The 21,957-nt window shown below is 42.4% G+C and overlaps 1 long non-coding RNA gene across 1 annotated transcript in view; it reads left to right on the forward strand.

Moving 5' to 3' along the window:
• The window catches only part of LOC310688356, a 387,571-nt gene extending 368,122 nt beyond the window's left edge, over positions 1 to 19,449 (forward strand). Inside the window, exon 3 of the long non-coding RNA XR_014516888.1 lies at positions 19,275 to 19,449. This is a non-coding gene — a long non-coding RNA (uncharacterized lncRNA). The remainder of the gene's footprint in view (positions 1 to 19,274) is intronic.
• The last annotated feature ends 2,508 nt before the right edge of the window (positions 19,450 to 21,957 follow it).

Below are 21,957 nucleotides of genomic sequence, written 5' to 3' on the forward strand. Positions count from 1 at the left end.
AGTCAGCATTCAATGCAGTAGGAGTCTACAACCAAGAGAATCCATGAGTGTTTCCTGGAGTAACTGAATAGAGTCAGGAACCAACCCCAATGTTCTGTTTCCAGTAAAAATGGCATTAAAATTCTATTTATTAAGATGAGTTATGTGTATGGATCTATTTTTCTGTATATAATGGATTGGCTAAGCACAAGAAAGACAAAGGAAGATGTAACAACTGTGGAGGGTGGGGAATGAGGGAACAATCTGAAAGCCGACTCGGCTGATCTGGAAAAGGCAGAGCCAATGATATGGGAACTCACGCTGGCTTAGAAATTGCCACAACTGAGGTATAGCTAGGTCTAAATGTCACAGCTGACAAACAAAGGAAACATTTGGGTTTCTCCAGACTGTGCGGAGCTCTGTTTGTGTGGTAAAACCATGCAAGACATCTGAAGGCAGCCTTGTTTAGGGAAGCTTTTAATGTTTGACGGACTATTGTATTTTAATATTCTGTTGGAAGACGCCCAGAGTGGCTGGGGAAGCCCAGCCAGATGGGCGGGGTATAAATAATAAATTATTATTATCATTGATATTGTCGTCGTCATCATCATCATCATCATCATCATCATCATCTTACCTGGCTGGCTAACTGGTGGAGAAACGCAACTGCAGATTTAAAATGGTAATTATAATTCATGGGGTATAGGAGCCATTTTTAATTCCTGTTGCCTACTTGTGTTCTTTAATTCATTCTTCTGCTGTCAAAATAGTTTCACAATTGCAAAAATAAAACTAATAATAATAATAATAATAATAATAATAATAATAGATATGTAAAGAACAAAGTTTGTAAGGGGAAAAGGTTACAAATGCAAGTAAAATCAGAATATTTGTCAAATACAATATAACAACACAACTGTAAAGATAAGTTATAGAATTAAGGTCAAGCAACAATGGAAGGAAGTCAGATTTTAACTCACATTTCGAGTTATATCGAACCAATGGTGGTGGTGGGGTGAGGTGGTGGGATGCTTTGTGTTACTAACATATACATATGTGTAAACCTTTCTTTCTTTCTGTTATTTTGTAGAGATAAAAACTTCAATTAATAATAATAATAATAATAATAATAATAATAATAATAATAATAATAATAATAATAGATTTGTTTCCCCAGCCACTCTGGGTAGCTCCCAACAAAATATGAAAAATACAATAAAACATCAGACATTAAGAACTCCCCTAAACAGGGCTGCCTTCAGATGTCTTCTAAAAGTCAGATAGTTGTTTATTTCCTTGACATCTGATGGGAGGCCATTCCACAAAAAAATTGTCTCCAAAGAGTGTCTGCTGAGCTTAGGACCATTAAATAGCAGGGGTCAGCAAACTTTTTCAGCAGGGGGCCGATCCACTGTCCCTCAGACCTTGTGGGGGGCTGGACTATATTTTTTTTGGGGGGGGATGAACGAATTCCTATGCCCCACAAATAACCTAGAGATGCATTTTAAATAAGAAGACATGTTCTAATGTAAAAACATGCTGATTCCCGGACCGTCCGTGGGCCGGATTGAGAAGGCAATTGGGCCAGATCCGGCCCCCGGGTCTTAGTTTGCCTACCTATGTTTAAACGGTATCTATATTATTTAGCCAGAAGAATGGTTGAACTTTAATAACTTTCTGTTGCAAGAAGCTTGGGATATAGTATGGTGGGGAGGTGATATTTTGTGACATTATCCCTCCCCCTTCCTGGATTTATTTGTTCTTTTATCTTGTTTTCGATTCATGAAATTGTTGTTGTTGGCATCCATCTGTCTTGATTCGATGCGCGGAGAGAAGAGAGGAAGCTCAACGCTGCGCACAGAGAATATATAACCTAAGGTAGTCAATCAATAATTGGCAACATCAAACTCTCCCCAACAACAAGAGGAGCCCAATTACAACGGTGGACATCCAAACTAACCCGCCCAGCAACAGTGAGGTGTCTTGTTAACCCCACCGCAACCCGTGGTCTCCATGAAGGAGAACATGCTTTGGCACCAGCTTGGTTGCTGGAGTTGCCAGAAGGAGGCCAACAAGGCACCATCCAACCATCTTATGGACTCCCCTCTGGATTTGTGTAAGGTTTACTCCTTATCCCTTTCTTCTCCAGGAAATATCCTACAAGGCAGCAGAGGTTTAGGATCAGAGGTTTCCTTCTCTTAGCTGGGCTATCTTACCAGGTTGATGAGCCCCATTCATCGCTTTTGTAAAATTTTGTGCATTTAATTTTTTATGTGGTACTGAGCTATGGCCCTTCCATAGACCCAGTCAGGGCTGGATTTAGGTTTGATGACGCCCTAAGCTACTGAAGGTAATGGGGTCCTTTATATGTCCAGCTGTCCTTTGTCAACAACAAATTGCTGCTTTTTTGTGTTGAATATATGCTTTGTTGTTGTTTAGTCGTTTAGTCGTGTCCGACTCTTCGTGACCCCCTGGACCAGAGCACGCCAGGCACTCCTGTCTTCCACTGCCTCCCGCAGTTTGATCAAAATCATGCTGGTATATGGTAATTTATGGACCTAATAGGTATCTAAAGCCATTTGCACATAAGAAAATATGTATTTTGGACAATGTGCATTCGGTTTTTTCCTTTAATTTTTAATTTTTGGGGGGCCCCCAAGAGAGTGGGGCCCTAAGCTATAGCTTGTTTAGCTTTTATGTAAATCTGGCACTGGACCTAATGCCAGGGAATATTTGGGGGTGTGCAATGCATTGAGATGCTTAAGCTGTTGTGGGAAGAGAGGAGCACCTGAGAATCATAGGGTGTTTTTTTCCAGGTTTAGAAGTGGGCGATTGCTTCTGATTCATATCCATGCACTTGCTCATTTACATTTTTCACCCCAGCTTTCAAATAAGGATGTTCAAGGTACCCCCTTCAATATAGATTTAAAAAATATGCATTACAACACCTGTTCTGTGCACAGGACTTCTCAAACTCCAGTGATCAGCTGAGCCGTGCCTTTGCCTGGATGGCATTCAGAAGACATCTGAAGGCAGCCCTGTTCAGGGAAGTTTTTAATGTCTGACATTTTAATGTATTTTTAATATTTGTTGGAACAGGGCTTTGTTGGAGCAGGTCAATTCTGTGTCCAGGGCAGCTGTTTACCAGCTCCATCGGGACGCAGGCTGAGGCCCTACCTGCCCACAGACTGTCTTGCCAGAGTGGTGCATGCTCTAGTTATCTCCTGCTTAGACTACTGCAATGCGCTCTACATGCGGCTACCTTTGAAGGTGACCCAGAAACTACAACTAATCCAGAATGCGGCAGCTAGACTGGTGACTGGGAGCGGCCACCGAGACCATATAACACCGGTCCTGAAAGACCTGCAATGGCTCCCAGTACGTTTCCGAGCACAATTCAAAGTGTTGGTGCTGACCTGTAAAGCCCTAAATGGCCTCGGCCCAGTATACCTGAAGGAGCATCTCCACCTCCATCGTTCTGCCCAGACACTGAGGTCCAGCGCCGAGGGCCTTCTGGCGGTTCCCTCGCTGCGAGAAGCCAAGTTACAGGGAACCAGGCAGAGGGCCTTCTCAGTAGTGTCACCTGTCCTGTGGAATGCCCTCCGATCAAAGAGAAAAATAACTACCAAACTTTTAGAAGACATCTGAAGGCAGCCCAGAGTGGCTGGGGAAACTCAATTATTAGTATTATTATTAATTATTATTATTATTAATTTCAAAAGACAAAAACAAATCACCTGACAACACTGTGACATCAGGTGATTGACAGGTGGGCATCTGCCAAATTTGGTCCTGGTGGGTAGGGGATACAGTCATGTGGCTCTCTGGCCAGATCCACTTTACTGCCCATGATTTAAAGTTTTGGGGACCATTCACCTTGTGTTATGTAAAATAGAGGTTGATGGGGGAAGGGAATCAACCACTGATTGATTTTTGATATGCACTGAAATATGCATATTAAAATTTTAATGGCCTTCTTTCTACTCCGTTGTGTGTGCTATCATTTGATCATTGAAATATCCAATATGCTGAATATAAAATACTATGTATTTAATGGACAAAGTTCCAGAAAAGAGCAGGGCATCATGGAGTTCTTTAAGCTAATTCTCATCCAAAAGTTAGGTGGTAGATTCTCTCAGCTAGCTGGCCCTGTTCCATTTCAAGAGGCCTATGATGGAAACAAGAGCCGCAGGAAAGTCTTTGTCTGTTGCCCTCTGCCCAATGATTTGTTCGGCTGAAAAACACTCTTTATAAGAATAAGCCATTAATAACAGATAAGAAAGTATTTGGTACCGTGTGGTGATATATTTCTCTTTCTGCTTTCCTTTTGAACTCCATCTTCCTTGTCTGAAAAGGAAACAACAACAAGAACAAAAAGGAAGTGGAAAGAATGAACAAAGCCAGATGAAAAAGAAGATAGCAATTCAGCTAACCCATATCTGTTTGGAGGTCATCTGAAGGAGCGACTCTCGGAAAAGTTGTCAGACACCACAGATTACTCTAGCAAAAGGGAGAGCAATATATGCCACAGGAGTGGCATATATTCTCAGTACAAAAGGAATCAGGCTTTCAGCGCATTTTGTTCTGTTGCCTCAGGTTGAACCTGACAGGGCAATTTGACTCGGTGTATTTACTAGTGCTGTGTTGAAATGGGCCCTCCAATTTCTTGAAAGTTTTCTTCCCCTACAAAAGAGGCATGCATCTTTCTGCCTTTTTCTCAGGGTCCTTAAGATTTTCATTATAATTCTGGTGGACATGGGAATCCATTTACCTTATCATTTGTTGTGGTTGTTGTTTAGTCATTCAGTTGTGTCCGACTCATCATGACCCCATGGACCAGAGCACGCCAGGCACTCCTGTCTTCCACTGCCTCCCGCAATTTGGTCAAACTCATGTTAGTAGCTTCAAGAACACTATCCAACCATCTCGTCCTCTGTCATCCCCTTCTCCTTGTGCCCTCCATCTTTCCCAACATCAGGGTCTTTTCCAAGGAGTCTTCTCTTCTCATGAGGTAGCCAAAGTATTGGAGTCTCAGCTTCACGATCTGTCCTTCCAGTGAGCACTCAGGGTTGATTTCCTTCAGAATGGATAGGTATGAACTTCTTGCAATCCATGGGACTCTCAAGAGTCTCCTCCAGCACCATAATTCAAAAGCATCAATTCTTTGGCAATCAGCCTTCTTTATGGTCCAGCTCTCACTTCCATATATCATTACTGGGAAAACCATAGCTTTAACTACACGGACCTTTGTCAGCAAGGTGACGTCTCTGCTTTTTAAGAGGCTGTCAAGGTTTGTCATTGCTTTTTTCCCAAGAAGCAGGCTTATCATAGTGACACCTAAAAATGTGTGGCCATTGGTTTGGTTCTCAGGGAAGTCTTTCCTTATACAAGGGTTTCTTTGAGGAGCACCCTATTCTTACAGGAAAGAGCAGCTGCAGATGTCATGGGGTTTTCAGGAAATTTGTGCAGCCGAGAAGACCACCAAATTTCAGAGTAGATATGCGCAGTGAAATAAAGGATGCTCACAAACACCTTTTAGCCACTTTGGAAGGTGGGTGAGTACTTCAAAAACCCCACAGTCCTGTCTCACCTTTCTTAATTTTCAAATGCAATTATTTTTCTCATAAATGAAGGAGATCGGTCAAGGAAAACACATCAACCATACAGTGCTAGGAGGACCAGTGAAGGGCAAGCAGGAGTAAACTCTTCTCTGGGGGCCAGAAGTTTTACACAGTCCTGGTAAACCATCGTTTGGCTTCTTGCAACATACAAAGTAGGCCAATTGGTTGATTTGAAATATTTCTTGCTCGCCGTTTAATCCATAAACACAAACACACGTTTGCAGTCAGCAAAATATACAAACAATAAAGCAGGCTTATCATAATCATAACATTAATGTTATATCATCGTTAGCATGGGCAGAATTATTGACTGAAAAATAATGACGTACAGAAGTCAACATTGATCACTTCTTCTAGTCATCTTACACAGCTATGCATTCCTTTCTGTTTAAAGAGAACAAAGTGTAATAGAAATGACCATTTTACAAATTAGAAGACTTGTGCGGAATCTAAGTAACTGGCTAATAAATGAATTTGCTAAAGATTAAAGACCCAGATTGCAGCAGAATATATAATGCCACTCTTTCCCACCCCATTCTGTCTCCTACTTTTTTTTTTTTTAAATGTAAGCATTCTGAATAATGATTACTTAGTTTTGGCCATATAACAGTAATTAGCCATGCAGTTGAACAAGTATACATATAGTTGATAGACCTTCTATATAACATTATTCCACGGATATGCTGTTTCTTTTTATCTTTATAGAAACTTATAACCTACCGTTGTTTTCAGGAAAGCAAGAATTAAAATGACCTGGGTCTTGCACACACTTTACGTGATATTTTTGTTTTGTTTTTAAAACCTGCATTTAATTACTATTTTACAGAATGCTGTAGCTGAAATATTCTTTAATATGTTGAGGGGAAATCTAAGAGCTGTTGAAAACGATCCATTGTAAAATTGAAAGCATATGTGCTCAAGAGTGCTTTAATACAAGAAACAGAGAACTAATTTAATACATTTTGGGCTGCCTCTAAGAAACACTAAGGAGTAAGCTCCATGGAATATAATTGGACTTAATTCTGAGTTGACATGATTAAAACTGTGCTGTATGTGGGATTCAAAGGACGACACACAGTGCTGGGTCTTCCATGTTTACTCCAAGCCTTTCTGACCCTCTCTTCCTACCGTAGCCCTTTTGCACCAGAAAAAGCTGCTCCTGAGGACTGTAAGAGGGGTTTCTGAAACAGGATTCAATGTGGAAAGAAGGGTTGGAGTTGGAAAGGAAGCAGCTTCTCTCAGACCTGTAAATGGGGGCACTTTCTATGTTCATGTGGCCTGTCTGGAGTTCCATTTGTGTGTTCAGACCCAGAAACCTCTCCCCTAAATAAATTCACACTTGACTCAAATTTTTGTTTTGGTTTTTGGCAGAATTTAGGCCACAACTTTATTGATTACAGAAAGTGAGTGGTTGCATAGGCTCTGGTTTGACTAGCTCCCTGCCATGCAGGTAGCGCTGACCCAGGGCACCAGCATAGGTCAGCCAAGGGTGAACACCTGGATAAGCAGAAAGCCGGGAACAGGCTATCTCCGCCACCCCCTGGACTCAGGCATGGGCACAACCCCCTCACAGGGGTTGACCAAACCATCGAGTCCCTGGATTGCTTTAACGGAATACCCTTCACACAGGGATGGCGAGAGCATTCTCCCATCCCTATCACCTGAACCAGAGCCGATCCGCAACCTTACAAGTTGTGACGATTTGCTACGCGGCAGGCGCAACCCAAATGGCAACAGCCAATCAGCCAAGTGGGAAAAATCCTGCCATGCCCCTGTTCCAATGACAGACGACACACAATGGCATAGCAAGGTCAAGCGCAACAAGCCCTAAAAGTAGGGAGAGGTGGGTGTTCCGAATGCACACGCCAAAAGAGGAAGCTCTGGGTCACATGCTTGGGCATAAATAGGTCCCTCAAACCGTTTGGACTGCGTCCCATTGGCCAGATTGCACCCAACTTCGAGGGACCTACCAGTCAGGTGTTGTGGCTGACCAATCATACCCACCCACAACACAGGGTGTCGGTTTTCCAGGTCTCACCACAATACGTGCCCTTTTTAAGGGAGGACCCAATATCAGCTAAAGTAAGAAGTTATTGCCTAGATTTTCTTGTCTTAAGCAGTCAGGAATATAATTCATTGTATTTGCATGGGTAGTGCCCAACACACTCATTCCATTAGAGCAAGGACTTTTGTTTGAGCAATGGAATTCCCTTCCCTTTCTGCCCTGCACTTCTCCCAAATCCGTAACCTGCAAGAAAAACGGGGATATCCTGTTTTTTCTCACAAGAGAACAGTGGCTATTTTGGGGCACCGTGATCTCTCGCAATTTTGCACTGCGATTTCCCCCAGAAAAAGTACTTTTGGGGCCAACTGTTTTTGGACTACATTTCCCATCATCCCTGACCACTGGTCCTGCTAGCTAGGGATGATGGGAGTTGTAGTCCAAAAAGCAGTTGGCACCCAAGTTTGGGAAACCCTGGAATTGACAACACTGGACTAGATAGACTAATAGCAGCTTCATATGCTTGGAGCATTACAAACAAAGCCTTGTTTCTTTGCTGCGAATATTCTCCTGGGTTTCTGCTGTACAATATTGCATTTATTTGGGTATTTGTTTTTGTATCAAACGAAACGGCCCATAAGCACACCATAAACATAACATAATCACAATTTTATTTGCTCTATTATAAAATATATGACAATATTGTGTTTATGGTTAAATATAGCCACAAGGACCTTGTACCGGTGCCAGACAAGGAAGTTGTTTTCAATTAAGTACACCGAGTCAGGACTTGGTAAATATACAAGATTATTTATGTATGAGCACGGCTTGATGTTTTCAGAAAATGGGCAATAGGCGCATTTGCTCTGCTTTTATTTGGGCTTAAATATCTGAAATTTAGAGAGCAATAAAAATATTGTGTCTGCAATATGAGTCTTCTTGAGCAGTGTTTAGTTAGCTGCTTCCTTCCTCCCTCCTAATATATGGCAATTTCTAACGATCCTTCCAGAGCTTAAATAACAGAATTCAGCACAAATGCATTTGTTGCGAGCAGCAGAAACATAATTTCTCTGGAACTGCAGCTGCTGTAGTTGAAGATTAGGCTCTTACTATCCATTAGGGAGATTACCGTCTCTGCCAGCTGACTTAGTTTTTATACAGCCAGCGATTTATTAGATTGCTTTGCTCTTAAGTGTGATAATAGGCCTTATGCTTAGCAAGGTTTAGAGACTTCCAGTACATTAATAGTTTATGGCAATGACAGTCAAGACACATTTTGTTTACCTAACGAGACAAGCCAAGCTAGAGCTGATGTGTGTTAAAGATTAGCACTTAACTCATGCAGGAACCTGGCCAATTCAGTGCTTTATTGCTTTGCAATGGCCTTTTTGGAATTGCAGTCTAATAATTTACATATTTGGTGCATTAATGCTGTATGCAAACACTGTGTACGACTGCAGTTCTGCAGGAGGCATTAGGAACCAGAAACTTCTTGCCTACCATTTATGACTATCAGCTCACAGGCACACCCATTCTGTTATCCTGCTATGTCAGGCAGCTGTGACTTCAGGGGCTTATACTAGTTAGCAAATCTTAGGTGCTTCCAGCAGTAGGGCTGGACAATATTTGGTTTTCAACATCCCATTTTATATCTCCAGCTAAACATTGCAATACAGTGGTACCTCGGGTTAAGAACTTAATTCGTTCTGGAGGTCCGTTCTTAACCTGAAACTGTTTTTAACCTGAGGTACCACTTTAGCTGATGGGGCCTCCCACTGCCGCACGATTTCTGTTCTCATCCTGAAGCAAAGTTCTTAACCCGAGGTACTATTTCTGGGTTAGCGGAGTCTGTAACCTGAAGCGTCTGTAACCTGAAACGTCTGTAACCAGAGGTACCACTGTATTTAAAGCTCTAAACGACCTCGGCCCTGTATACCTGAAAGAGCACCTCCCCGCCCCCATCATTCAGCCTGGCACTGAGATCCAGTTCTAAGGGCCTTCTGGCGGTTCCCTTACTGTGAGAAGTGAGGCTACAGGGAACCAAGCAGAGGGCCTTCTTGGTAGTGGCATCCGCCCTGTGGAATGCCCTCCCATCAGATGTCAAGGAAATAAACAACTCTCTTAGAAGACATCTGAAGGCAGCCCTGTTTAGGGAAGTTTTTAATGTTTGATGTTTTATCATGTTTTTAATATTCTGTTGGAAGCCGCCCAGTCAGTTGGGTGGGGTATGTATGTATAAATCAATAAATATCATGATGTCTGAAATAAGGATGGAACTTTGTAGAGGCGAATGGTAGGGCTGGGAAATAGCTGGTTTTCAACTTCATGATATACCACTGGCTAAACATCTCTCTCTCTCTCTTGTCTGAAATAAGGATGGAACGTACAGTGGACGCTCAAGTTGCGAACGTGATCCGTGCGGGATGCACATTCGCAACCCACAGTGTTCGCAACCCGTGTCTGCGCACATGCGGGTTGTGATTTGGTGTCTCTGTGCATGCGCAAAGCACAATTTAGTATTGTTTAGATTGTTCCATCCATTCTGCACGTGCGCGACCGCCAAAACCCGGAAGTAACTTGTTCCGGTACTTCCGGGTCTGCAACCTGAAAAAACACAACCTGAAGTGTCTGTAACCCGAGGTATGACTTCACTGTTTTCCCCACATTGTGATTTTTGTATAGCGTGCACACACATCATGATTTGCGATATATTGCCAAGTCAAAAACTGTGAAACCGATATCATGAAGTTATGAATTAATGCATTATGGATTTCAAGCTGGTTTGCGATGATATATCGATATATTGCTCAGCACTATCCAGCAGCAAAGTCAACAGCGCCACAATTTCCTTAGACACAAATGGCAACACAGCCATGCATACGGCCTTTCCATAGTGTTCCTGGCAACTCTGCTGTTGCCCGTGAATCATTTTGGTTGATGGCAAACAACTCTTCCCTCTCAAAGATCTCAAAGTAGCTGTTTTACTACAAAGGAATTTCAGAAACAGACTGGAAAGAGAAGCTGCTGAATTACAACTCATTACCAAACTTAAAACAATGGAAAAACCTGGGCTGAACAAAGACATTGGATTCTTATCTCACTATACATGACTAAACCATTTCTCACCTCCTCACCCCTTGCCTTCTCCTGTAAGACCTATTACAGTCGTTAAGAGTCGTCAACAGGCTCTCCCAGCTATCTGCCTATCTCCCATTCCCACCACCCTTCTGAGTAACACCCCTCCCCACCTTCTCACTATATAGAAGGATCTGGCAACTTCTGTTTCAGTGTATCTGAAGAAGTGTGCATGCACACGAAAGCTCATACCAAGAACTAACTTAGTTGGTCTTTAAGGTGCTACTGGAAGAAATTTTTTTATTTTAACTCTTCCCTCTGATACTCATGAATGGAATCAATCAATTGACACATGACGGCAGGAATGGTGTGGCAACATCACCCCACTGAATGCGCATGCATTCCATCCATACAAAACGAAGAAGCACGTCCCCGGAAATGGGTTATGGTACATCCCCATCAGAGGTGGGATTGAGATGTTTGCATGTAGAGCCCAGATTTACTAGGAGAAGGGTTCACATGTCATGGGGGCAGTGGGGGACCTAAATGGGCAAGGCCTCTTCCTAGGGACTTTGGCCACTTAGCTAGGTGTCTTGCTTGGCTAGGGAACACCAACATCCAGCAATTCTGTAGAAGGAAACGTGTATCGCCATATTGACTTGTTGCTACCTGTGACCATTGTTAGCTAATGGCCCACCACCAGGTGATGGAGAACAGGTTCTGGCCAGCCGGTAGGATTCTGAGCTCCTTCACAAGCCACTTTGACAGGGGGTTGGACCACCACTTGTCAATCATCCGATGTCACCGTGATGTCAGGCAATCTGACTTTAAAGGAAAGAGGCAGGTGCTCAGGTCCTGCTCATGGGCACTGTGGAAAGATGGGCTAGATCCAGCAGGCTCTTCTTATTCATGAGCTCAAGCCAGGCTGCAAAGGGAAATCCCTGCCAAAAATGGGCTTTGCAAACGCCGCCAATCAGCTGATTGGGAGTGCCAGTGACCTTCACTTTGGCAGGAATCAGCTCCCCTCCATATTATGGTTTTCCGTGTGCATGCAAGTGAATCAGTGTATAAGGTTCTGGGGACGTCGCTCATACTCCGATACATCTTCTTTGGCGATCACTCGTAGCCAAGTAAGATTGTCTTCCATAAACACGGTGAGTCCTTAAGTGACTGTGAGTCCTTAAGGGACTGTGGAAGCCAATTCTGTATCCACACGTCCTTCCACAGTGGGGACATAGTTTTCCGGGTGGGAGTTGATCATGGTGAGGGTTTGCCAAGCGTGCCTTCTTCTTAGCACGTTTCTCCCTTTCATTCTGAGTTTGAGCATCTTCAAAGCCCATAATATCTTTGGTAAAGGTTGTTCTGCAATTGGAGTGCTCATAGGCCAGTGTTTCCCAGTTGTCGGTGTTTATACAGTGGTACCTTGGTTTAAGAACAGTCTTGTTTATGAATGATTTGGTTCACGAACTCCGCAAAACCGGAAGTAGTGTCCCGGTTTGCGAACTTTACATTGATCTAAGAATGGAATCCAAATGGTGGAAGGGCACCAGTGGCGGGAGGCCTCATTAGGGAAAGCGTGCCTTGGTTTTAGAACAGTTTTTGTTTCAGAACGGACTTCCAGAATGGATTAAGTTCATAAACTGAGGTACCACTGTACTACATTTTTTTTAGATTTGCCTTGAGAGAATCTTTAAACCTCTTGTGTTGACTGCCAGTATTATGCTTTCCATTTTTAAGTTCGGAAGAAAGTAGTTGTTTTGGAAGACGATAATCACGCATCCGAACAACATGACCAGTTCAGACATGCACACTGTGTGTGCTAATTTTGGGGAAGGAGATGGGTTCTCAAGCAACTTCTACTAACCCAAATTTGCTTGAAAATATTGGACAGTGTATGCTGTCTTCCCAAGTAAGAGTATATTGCAGCCTTCCTGAATAAGACTGGACCCAATTAGCAAAAAAGACAGAACCATAATCAATGGATGCCAAATCTAACTTTTGCATTAATTGCCTTATCTATTTTGTATGAGATACTGGGACCGGCAAGGCAACTTTCTTTTTCATCGCTTGGCATTCTGCATGGCGGGTGGCGCATAAGGAGAGCTGCATGATGCTAACGAGCTCTGTCAGTTACTCAGCGCAACCTGATTAGCCAAACTACAGAACTTCAATAACAAGAATGATTCCGGTCTTGACCTGCATGAAGTTACACACTCTTCATGGTTTGTTTGGGGGGATGGGAGAGGGAAGGATACCCAACAACACAGCAGAAGGGAAAGTATAAAAGGGAAAGTTTATTTAAAAAGCTGGGGTTAGGGGAAGATTGCAACGTCAGTGCCAAACTCCATAGAAAGGGCAATCGTAAGGCTGTCTGATAGATTGCATTCAATTGTTATTTACAAATATTTCCTTCAATTGAAGCTGCAAATGAAGACAAAAATCAATCAGTTCTCTCTGGGGTCCACAACTGAAAAGGGGATATCATGCCGAGCTGAGTTATGCTAATGAACCTTTTTAAAAATAGCATTGAGGAGACGCATGGAGAGATGTTGCTTTGATGGTGGTAGCCAATCTGTACATTATTTCTCGGTGCATGGGATTCCGATCTTTTCCAGGAACATTATGTGTGGGCCATGCATATGATCAGCAGCAATTTCTATCGCCGCGGTGGCACTTCTTCCAGCTGCTGCCTTCATGGAGGAATTGCTGCCATGCATATCCATCAACACTCAGTTTGTACATTACATTTGGAAATAACAGACGGGTGAAAATGGACCCATCTCTCCAACAGGCAGGCCACATTGATAATCTAGAACAAAACTCCCAGGGGTGCCTCCGTGCTGTGGTTCTGGTTCAACTCGCCCTCCTCCCAACTGCTTTTAAAAGGTAAAGGGACCCCTGACCGTTAGGTCCAATGGGAGCTCATCCCATCGCGGGATTCGAACCATCGACCTTCCGATCGGCAAGCCCTAGGTTCAGTGGTTTAGACCACAGCGTCACCAGCATCCCATTCCCAACTGCTTTTAGCTATGCATTAATAACAGGTGAGGGGCAGTCCCCTTCTTTCCCTGTACAGCGGCCCCAACCTAAATCACGTAGAGAAAGAGATGTTTTGAGAAACAGAAAGGGGTGATCAAGGTGTCTCCCCTGCCAGGTAAGTATTTTTACTTGGTATTATAGCTGAGGACATTAATAGACAAGATGTTAAATTGTTTCTATATGCAACAACAGCAGCAAGAGTATTGTTAGCCCAGAAATGGAAGCAAGAAGAAATTCAGACGAAAGAAGAATGGCAGACAAAATTCATGGACTATGCAGAATTGGACAAAATGACAGGACGGATTTGAAACCTGCGGAACCAGAGATTTACAGAAGATTGGAAGAAGTATATGAATTATTTGAAGAGCAACTGTAACCAACAAATTACACTAGTAGGATTACAAGAAGTTTTGTAAGGAGAAATATACGAAGTGTTACAAAGTAGAAAAAGATAGAGATATTGGTTATGAGTTTGAAATGTAATAAGGAAAATAAGAAATGCATACTAAGAGATTAGATTGGAAAATTTCCAGACAGGATTGATGGAAGTCAAAAAAATTGAATAAGATGTAAAAGTATGTTTAATTAATGTTGAAAATGATATGTTAAGAAACTAATAAAAATTTATATATCTCTATCTCTCTCTCTCTCTCTCTCTCTCTCTCTCTCTCTCTCTCTCTCTCTATCTCTCTCTATCTCTATCTCTATCATCTCTATCATCTCTATCTCTATCTCTATCTCTATCTCTATCTCTATCTCTATCTCTATCTCTATCTCTATCTCTATCTCTATCTCTATCTATGAGATGATCTAGAGCAAAATTTCAGCAGGCAAGCTGATAAAGAAGGGGAACCTGGAGACCAAGGCCTACAGTTCAAAGGGCTGGGCTTCACCTGAACTGGGATGGAACCAGACTGCTGGTGCTTAAGTTCAAAAGAGAGGCAGAGCATCCTATAATGTGATTGTGGGGTGGGTGGAGGGAAGCCACCAGGGCAGGATGTGAACTAATGGCTTCAAGATACAAGACAGGAGAGTCCAACCCAGCATCAGGAAGAACTTTCTGATGATAAGAGCTGTTTGGTAGTGGAATGGACCCTCTAGGTAGGTGGTACACTTTCCTTTATTATAGGTTTTTAGACAGACTTTGGATGGGCATCTGTCATGGTTGCTTTAGTTGAGATTCCTGCATTGCAGGGGGTTGGACTAGATGACTCTTGGGTCCCTTCCAATGCTACAATTCTAGGATTCAACTGTGTTAACAAGAACAAAACAACTCAATAATAAACAAAGGTTGAATAAGGATTACCTTTTCCTGAAGTCAGCTAAAGTTTATCAACACATATGGTTGAAACTATGCAATTATTATGAACAGATTCAATGCAGATTATTAAATATTTATTTATTTAATGGAAATAGTTATAATCCATTCTTTTGGAAAGTAATGAGCATGATAATGAGCTTCCGGTCTAAGGTTTGATCTCTCTGGACCCCCAGCCCCTTGGAAAGTGTCTCCATTTCTCTCTCTGCCCCCTACGTGGACCCCACTTACACTGAACCTGTCACCCTTGTTGAAATAAAATAAAATAAAATAAAATAAAATAAAGAGCAGTCAAATGAAGAGTTCTCCCCCTCTCAGCATTAAATGTTTTAAGAATTGTCACCATATCATTCACTCAACTTAATCTGATTTTTGATGGTTCAAAAATAATGATTTCCAATCAGCAGTGCGAGCAGTAGTAAATGTCATGATTATGTCCTTGCATTTCTATTTCAAGATAAAGCAACTATATGTAAATGCATATGCCAATTAGACATAAGCCTGAGGGCCTGGCAGGTTTCTAATGTGGCCCCCATGGAGGAATATGTGGATAGCCTTGTTGCAAGGGATGTGAAACTAGTTAGCTTGCAAAGCTTGAGGGCAGAACGGATTGCTGACAGAGCACAAGAAACTGATTGAAAACATCCTGATATTTAACCCACATTTCAGTCTGCTTTTGAGATAATTCTATACGTTTTGTCAAACGTTGATTTGGTATCAATCTGCAGGCCTGGGCATCTTCCTCCCACTTACTCCAGCTATGGGAAAGTGGAAGCCAAGTGGAGAATAGGATTGGCCCAGACATCTTGCTCCCAGAGGCAAAGGACAAGATGGCGTCCAACTCTATCCCATGTGCAGAAGCCGACTGGACTGGCTGTTGACTCTTACTTCAACACTGGTGCTGGCATAGCATCTTCTAGTACAGCTTGAGGGTGGTGGCCTAGTCTAGAGCATGTATTCTTGTGTCATGCATAGCTCTGATCTCCAACTGGTGGACTTGGGAGATGCATCCAAGTGGTAGGGGCACACAGTGCTGCCTCCTGGTATCTGCTGCCTGAGGTCACTGCCAGTGTGGTGTAGTGGTTAAGAGCGGTAGATTCGTGATCTGGGGAACCGGGTTCGATTCCCCGCTCCTCCACATGCAGCTGCTGGGTGACCTTGGGCCAGTCACACTTCTTTGAAGTCTCTCAGCCTCACTTGCCTCACAGAGTGTTTGTTGTGGGGGAGGAAGGGAAAGGAGATTGTTAGCCGCTTTGAGACTCCTTCGGGTAGTGATAAAGCGGGATATCAAATCCAAACTCTTCTTCTTCTTCTTCATCTTGTGTAATTACCTGAAGGAGCGTCTCTACCCCCATTGTTCAGCCTGGACACTGAGGTCCAGCGCCAAGGGCCTTCTGGTGGTTCCCTCACTGCGAGAAGAGAGGTTACAGGGAACTAAGCAGAGGGCCTTCTCGATAGTGGCACCTGCCCTGTGGAATGCCCCCCATCAGATGTCAAGGAAATAAACAACAATCTGACTTTTAGAAGACATCTGAAGGCAGCCCTGCATAGAGAAGATTTTAATGTTTGATGTTTTATTCTGTTTTTAGTGTTCTGTTGGGAGCCGCCCAGAGTAACTGGGGAAACCCAGCCAGATGGGCGGGGTATAAATAATAAATTAATATTATTATTAATATTGAATTTATATAAGAGTAAGACCAGTGCTGGTGGGGAAGGTGAGGAACAGGAGACAACCCCAAATCTAGAACCTGCCTGACTCTACACATTAAAATCCAAAAGCTGCACATTACTACCTTTACTGGAGAAGGTATTTGAATTTTTAAATCTATGTTATTAAAGGAATTGTTGATGTTATGAGCATGCCATTGCACTATGTGATACTATGTGAAATATAGTTGTCTTGGAGTTATTTAAATTTTAACACAGTAAGACACTACCCCACCATATGACTCTATGTTTAATTTCAAAGTAAGATTAAGCTCTGTTTCTGTAACACCTGCCCAGCTGTTCCATTAGGATAAGCACCACACAAAATTATATTATTTGAAAATATGCTGTTTAAAGGGGCGTGCATGTTCTGTATTGAAAACAGTGTTGATTTACAATAGTTTTAGAGTACCTCTTGCTTATTTTAGATTAAATCCAGACACCTGTACAAATAGAATGGTGGTAATATGAGAATTGAATTATTCTCCAGATTTTGATTTTGCGGTTGAAACACATCTGTGTGCTTTCCCCTGCCAAAATCTTCCAACTAATTAGTCTGAATGTGTGCGACCTGTAACAGAAAACATGCGGGGAATTAAGTAGAACTGGAGAGTCGCAAGGGACCTGTCTGCAGGACCAGAAAGATTGTATATGGAATGGAAAAAAATGTGTAAATTTTGCTCATGAACAGTGGCCCTTTCTTCATGGAAATTCCACAACCTGGACCACAGAAAGTTTCTCTGCGTGAACTGGTAGACTTGATGAGGTTTTATGATGGGAATTATGCATTCTTGGGGTGATATTGTCACAGGAGCCAGAATATGCCAGATCTACCACAATGGTTCCTTCATTAAAGCTTTAAAAACTTCCCCCTCCCCCCAGATCATTGTCCAGATGTTGGTGGTCCAGTCAACAGGACCAATGATCAATGAATCTTCAACGACATTCCAAGTCCAACAACTTTTAAAGAGAACCACGTAGAGCACCTCCGGGCTATTGGCTCCTGATTGGTGATCTTTTATTGATTCGCTGATTGTTTTCTTGACTAGGATGGCTGTCGTTCATTGTTTTCGCTGAGAGTCATCAGGAGAACTTTGCCAAAAAGTGGGCTTCAAATCTAATACACAAACAAGTGAACCCTTCATAAAAAGACCTGCATTGGATATATGGAAAGCACAAGAAGACACATGTGTTCATCTTTGTGTAATCTACAGTACAGATCTCATTTTCTAACTTTCTCTCACTCACTGCATCACAAAACTGTTTAAGGGGGGAAAAATGTGGAACTGAAATGTGAAATGAGGAGGAGGGACAACATTTTCTAGAATGAGAAATGCCTACAGACAACTAAAAATGAAGCTAGTTATTCATATATATATATATATATATATGCAGGTTTTGGTGTCCTCGGGTGTCTTCCCGTGTAAAAGACACCCGAGGACACCAAAACCTGCATTCCTGTACCCGTGAAAATCTACGAAAACATATATATATATATATATATATATATATATACACACACACACACACACACACACACATACACATATACACACACACACACACATATATATATATATGGATCTTTGGGAAAGAACTTCAAAAGAATGTATAACCGAAGTATGAAATGTACCATAAAAATTTTAATGCACGACAAGAAAAACAAAAAGTCATGTCAGGAAAATGTTTTCAAATTTGTAGCACCTCTTTATTTCTCAGGAAAATTTCCAAAGTATACAATGTAAGAGGTAAAACCTTCCTCGGAGTAGTTTGGTTTATTGAGTTCTCTGTGCCTTGAAATCCCAGGAGACTCCTATAAAGATGTATTACATCATAAAGAAAATGAAGGATAGTAACCCATGTTATTAAACTGTCAACATACATTATATGACAATTTGTCCACAATCCAGTTCAACTTAAAGCCTTAGCGTTGGCTGTAACTTTAAAGAGCAAGACTATTCAGTAATCAACAAAAGCCTAAGGTACTTGGAGGAGGAGGGAATGTTGAAATAATTGCCCTACTGTTCCATTGCATTATGTGTGAATTTCATTGATTCCTGTACCGCAAAGGCTCGTCCAATACATGGGAGAATTCAGAGGGATTACTGCTTTAAAGGCTTTTATTAGCTGCGCAGTAGATTTCTCATTTCATACCATATTAATAATGGTTTATTGCGATACTACTAATGAAAAATAAACATTAAAGCCTCGTGCTTTTATAACTTCCACATGGATATTTAAGAAGAAACCTGGGGGGGGGGAGTGCTGCTTTTTGGGGGAGGGGAACACCCACCCATTTAATATCAGGAACCAACTTGCAATTCTGAAATGAGGGTGCTTAAGCTGGCCCTAGGGACGCGGCTGGTGCTGTGGTCTAAACCACTGAGCCTAGGGCTTGCCGATCGGAAGGTTGGCAGTTCGAATCCCCATGATGGGGTGAGCTCCTGTTGTTTGGTCCCAGCTCCTGCCAACCTAGCAGTTCGAAAGCACGTCAAAGTGCAAGTAGATAAATAGGTACCACTCTGGCGGGAAGGTAAACGGCATTTCTGTGTGCTGCTCTGGTTTCGCCAGAAGCGGCTTAGTCATGCTGGCCACATGACCCGGAAAAACTGTCTGCGGACAAACGGCAGCTCCCTCGGCCAGTAAAGCGAGATGAGCGCTGCAACCCCAGAGTCGTTCACGACTGGACTTAACTGTCAGGGGTCCTTTACCTTTAAGCTGGCCCCATGAATATTTACAATTGAGATCTCTGCTTAAACAAGTGACAAGAGAGTCTTCTTGTTTACAAGAGGCTGGTATACAGAGCTTTGGGTTCAGGGATCCACATCCAATTCTGTGCCAGCCTCAAAGTTTAATGAGGACTCATGTGAGCTGATGGGTTATTATTGTCTCCTTGTGATCTCTCCTGTGTACAGGCTCACATAGTTAAGCAAGGGATCTATGAATGTGGAGCTAACAGGAGCCAGCGTGTATTTTCACAATTATGGCAGCTGGAAAATGTGTTGCGAAAACAGACTGTTGGCCACGGCAGGCGTTAACCATGCACATCCCATTTCACAAGCGTGTCTGGAGCAGTGCAATTGTGTATGCAGCAAAGATTGTACAGAGAAAGTATGTGACTGCTGCTCATGCGTGAACTGGGTCCTTGCAGTTCTGGGTCCTCCATCAAAGGAATGATTGTGGTAAGTAAGAGATGTGTCATCGTCAGTTAATCAGCTGATAACAGAGATTAGGACTGGGCATAAGAAAGAAGGCAATCCTAGGGATGTGTGTTTGCTTCTCCTAAGTCTTAGGTGTGCAAATACTCTGTAGACAAACTGGCTTGCACTGAATCAGACCATTGGTACTGGAACTCATCATGAACACCTCCCTTGTTCTCTTAGATTGGCAATGGCACCAACGTGGTTCTGGAACTGAATTTCAGTGAGTTCCGGCTGGGGGGAAAAGGCCTGGACACATCCAAATAATTGCATAAAATCATATGCTTGTCCATATGCTCAGCATCTTAAAAATATGAAATGACCTCAAACAGAACTGAACTCAAGTTATTTCCCTTTATATGGACTCCATTACAACACGAGGCTGTGCTCTCTCTGAAGAAAGAGATATCATTAGCACACCATTTGTCTTCAGCGGCTTGAGGAAAAAGAACCCACTGCCACAAAATGGAGATTTGCAACTGAATACCTTTCTCATGTGATTCAAGCACCATGTGAGAGAGCAGCAGAGATATATTTTCAGTTAATAATCAACCAGTTAGGCACTCAGAGAGCCTTGCTTAGCTTCATTGGAATTTTCCAGGTTCCCTTTAGCAATACACATACAGAGCTATTTTCCATTTCAATGTACAATTAAACAGTTATACTTAACAAGCTTCTGCCTGCTTGGTTAGCGAGATTGTAGTGCAGTATGGTGTAGGAACACTAACAAAATCCCTCTTCTATCTCTCTGGCCCAACACCACAAATAGTCCCTCAAACTCAGACACTGGTGAGGGAGATTATTTTATGGATGATTGCTACCTGCCCCTCAGATCTGGAATGGTGCTGTACCAAGTACCAAGGCAGACACACGTGAGGTAACATATCTTATACTTTGGGGAATATTTTCCCCCTCCAGCAGTTCTCACAGCAAGAAGCTTACGAGCCATGTATGAAAATAATAAATGGCTAAGGAGCAAAACCCTTTATTTACAATTTTTTTGAGTTGGACTGCGGCTTAACGTCTGTCACCAATGAGAAATTACAGCATGCAGCGCTCCCCTGCCAAGGGAAGTGTCTGCAAAGGCATATAAAGTATATTTAAAATTGAATATTTTTGGAAATTCCAAACTTCTGGTTGGTTCTTACTTACATAACATCCCAGGAGGCCCCAACACTTCACTCAAGGAAATGGCAGCTATTCTGGTGAAAAAGGATGGAAGAGGGAAGAAAGGAGAGACTTCTGAGGTGCTTGTGGAAAGTTATTTTTCTTAGTGCTTGGATTGCGAACCATAATATTTTGTTCTGTTCAGATGAATATCTAACAACGGTCACTGAAAATATCATGGCATTCATATATGATATACAATGCAAATGCAATATAATATCTATTGCCTCAAATTATTATTTAGGCACACATTTCATACAGTGTTTTTATGTGGCCCTTTTGTGCTCTGTGAGGCATTGCTGTGCTTATCAGCTTTGATATATGTGGTCAACCACTTTTTGCAAAGAAGGTTGTATAGGTGCTTATAATTTTTAAGCTGCTTTCCTGCTTTTTTCCTGTTGAATGCAGATTATAAGACTAGCAAAAATGAAGCTGACAATCTGGCTGTTGGCTATGTGGCCTGGTATACCTGAACCTCTTTTACTCACTGCTGAGTGGCCCCGATCCTGAAATGCCATTTGAGAGACATTTGGTGTTTCAGTTTGTCTTCACATACTGAAAAACGTTCTCTGTGTTGATGTCAGGATGCTGTCAGCCGCTCCCAGCTGGTTGCCCAGGAAAGTATAAAGACAAGGGAAAGTTTCTTATGGTCCTTTTTTCATTTCAAACTTTACAGAGAGTGGCTATAGAACCCAGCCTCTCGGATAATGACATTGTCCTGAGTGACTGTCCACCCACCATCTCTCCCTCTTCCTCATTCTTCTTCATCATCATCTCCTCTATGGGTGCTGCTACATACCATCTATCTTTGAGCTCTTTGCTCTCCTACTTTTAAGGCTCGCCGGGTTC

The sequence above is a fragment of the Podarcis liolepis genome (assembly GCF_965112155.1).
Source record: "Podarcis liolepis genome assembly, chromosome: 11".
In the NCBI taxonomy this organism is placed as follows: domain Eukaryota; kingdom Metazoa; phylum Chordata; class Lepidosauria; order Squamata; family Lacertidae; genus Podarcis; species Podarcis liolepis.